Source organism: Apteryx mantelli, unplaced genomic scaffold, assembly GCF_036417845.1.
Source record: "Apteryx mantelli isolate bAptMan1 unplaced genomic scaffold, bAptMan1.hap1 HAP1_SCAFFOLD_63, whole genome shotgun sequence".
Lineage (NCBI taxonomy): Eukaryota > Metazoa > Chordata > Aves > Apterygiformes > Apterygidae > Apteryx > Apteryx mantelli.
In genome coordinates this window covers 215,001-217,500 of record NW_027118792.1, presented here as the reverse complement: position 1 = coordinate 217,500, position 2,500 = coordinate 215,001, and the positions used below count along the sequence as shown (strand labels likewise).

The 2,500-nt window shown below is 79.4% G+C and overlaps 1 non-coding gene across 1 annotated transcript; it reads right to left on the bottom strand.

Moving 5' to 3' along the window:
• Window positions 1–492: 492 nt before the first annotated feature.
• LOC136996673 (5.8S ribosomal RNA) lies at window positions 493–646 on the bottom strand. The gene has a single exon (XR_010887637.1). It is a non-coding gene; the product is annotated as a 5.8S ribosomal RNA (ribosomal RNA).
• Between the last annotated feature and the right edge of the window lie 1,854 nt (window positions 647–2,500).

Here is a 2,500-nt window from a genome sequence, read left to right as displayed (position 1 = left end):
ACCGCAACCCACCCGACCTGGGGGGGGGGGCCCCAGCGGGACGAACTCCGCGAAGCAGGCGCTCCGGGAGCGGGGGGTTTCCCCGAGTCTGCACTTAGGGGGACGAAGGCCCGGCCGCGCGGGGAAGAGGAGGCACCCTCTCCCCGGGGCACGGGCCTGCGAGGCGCCCCAGCCGCGCCACCCCCGCACGGCGCGCGCCGCGCAGCGGTGGCCACCGCGCTCGGAGGGCGAGGAGGGCGGGCACAGGCGCGGCAAGGCACGCCGGCCGCGGCCGCTGCGGGCGGCCCGGAGCCGGAGCCCGGCGGGCAGGAAGACCGGGGCCGCCGGTGCACGCACCGGGGTCCCGGCTCCGCCGCCGACTCTCCGCCGCCGAGGCCGCCGCGCACCGCCGCCGCCGGCGCCGCCGCGCCTCCCCCGCCCCCCCACGCGCCCCCCCCGAGGGGCGGCACCGCTGCGCCAACGCGACAGCGGGGGTGACGATTGACCGCCAAGCGACGCTCAGACAGGCGTAGCCCCGGGAGGAACCCGGGGGCCGCAAGTGCGTTCGAAGTGTCGATGATCAATGTGTCCTGCAATTCACATTAATTCTCGCAGCTAGCTGCGTTCTTCATCGACGCACGAGCCGAGTGATCCACCGCTAAGAGTTGTCTCGGTTTCGGTCCCCGTCGCGCGCGCGGGGGGACCGGGCAGCCTTCGGCAGCCCCTGAGGGCCCCCCCCTCCGCTCCGCCTCCCTCCTCACGCCGACGCCGGCTGCTGAGCGAGGGACGGCCGAGAGCCAGAGAGAGGGGCTCGCCCCGCTGACCGTACGAGCACAGAGTGGGGGGGGGAAAAAGGGAAAAGGAAAACCCGAACGAGAAGGGCAGGGAGCCCTCGCTCCCGACCTGGGACAACCCTTTGCTCGCTTCGAGTCCGGCCCAGGCGCCCAGGCTCGGCCCGGCCCGGCGGGGAGCAGCGCGCCCGGCCGCGCCGCCTGCCTCGGGGACGCTGGGGGAGGGGGCGGCTCCCCGCGGACCCCCAGCGTCGGAGCCCGGCCGCCACCGGCAGCGGCACCGCCCGCTGCCCGCGCGCCCGCGGCCCACCGGCCCCGCGCTCCCCAGCTCCTCGCTCGCCTCGCCGGCCTCCGGCTCCGCCGTGGCCCCGAGGCGGCGCCCACGCCCGCGCGCGCGCACACACAGCCTCCCGGACGACACCACGCGCTCTCCCGTCCCTTCCGCGGACAGACGCCCGGCGGCGGGCGGGCGGGCAAGGCGGGACGGACGGGGACGGCGCCCGCTCTCCCCGTCTCCACGCGGAGAACGGGGGGGGCCGCCCCCGCCGCCCGCCTGCCGCCCGCCCGCCGCCCGGCGAAGCCGGGTTGGGCAGAGCGAGGCAGGCGCGCCGGATGGCGGAGTGCCGGCGGGTAGGGCGCCGCCGCCAGCGGCCACGGCGGCAGACCGAGAGCCCCGGCCAGGGAGGAGAGCGGATCGCGCCGAGGCGCGGCGTCCGCACCACCCGCGGTGGGTGGGGGCTCACCGTCCCGGCGAGAGCACGCGCTCGCGCCGGGGTCACGCGTTCGAGGCAGGCCGGCGCCAGCCGACCGCGCGGCGTCCCTCCGCCGAGACCAGACCGCGGAGAGAGGGGGCAGGGTACCCCTCTCCGTCCCGGCTGCCCGCAGGGCGAGCGCGGGGCGCGCCGGCTGGCATGGGGGGGCACGGCGCCCGCGCGCGCCGGCCCCCCGGCCCTCCGGCAGCACACCCGGCTGCCCCCCGGGTCGCATCGGGCCGCCCGAGTCTTTAAACCCCCGCCCGGCTCTCCCGCCGAGAACCCTCGGGCCGGAGCCCGGGGCCCATGGCCATCCCTACCCGGGGCGGCTACCGGCGGCCGCGGTGGCCGGAGGCCCTCCGCTCCTCCCGCCACCCCGCCCCCCCCCCCGCCCGGCCCGCTCGCAGCACGGTCCCCGCGGCACGGCGCGGGGCGGCTGGAGCGGTGGGGGGGGGGGGAGAGAAAGGGAAAGCGGAAAGGGCGGGAGGGCACGGCCGGTGCGGCGCTCACGGCGCGGCGCCCGGGAGGAGCGAGCTGGCACACGGGACCACACGGGTGGGTCACCGAGGGGGGGCAGGAGGAGCGCGGACGCTAGGTACCTGGCCCTGGGGTGAGGGAAACGACCTGAAATCCCCGCGGGGGTGCCTCCCCCGCCGCCGCCCGCCGCCGGGCCGCCGCCGCCTCGCGGCGACGGCGGCAGCCTCGGCGGCAGCAGCGAGACGGGACGCGGAGGGGAAACCCGGCACCCGCCAGCCGGCTCCGGCGCCCCTCGGCGGAGCGTCCGCCCGCGGGGTGCGCCCGACACCCGCCGCCACGACCTCGTCCTCCTCCCGGGGCCCGGGGTTTCCCTCAGTAACCCGGCGCCCGGCGGCAGCTGCGCCCGGGAGGAGAGCCGTGGTTTGGGCCGCCCGCTCGGGCACGACCCGTCGCCTCGCGTGGCCTGGCGCGACGGCCCCCGCTCGGGGTCCGCCGCCGCCC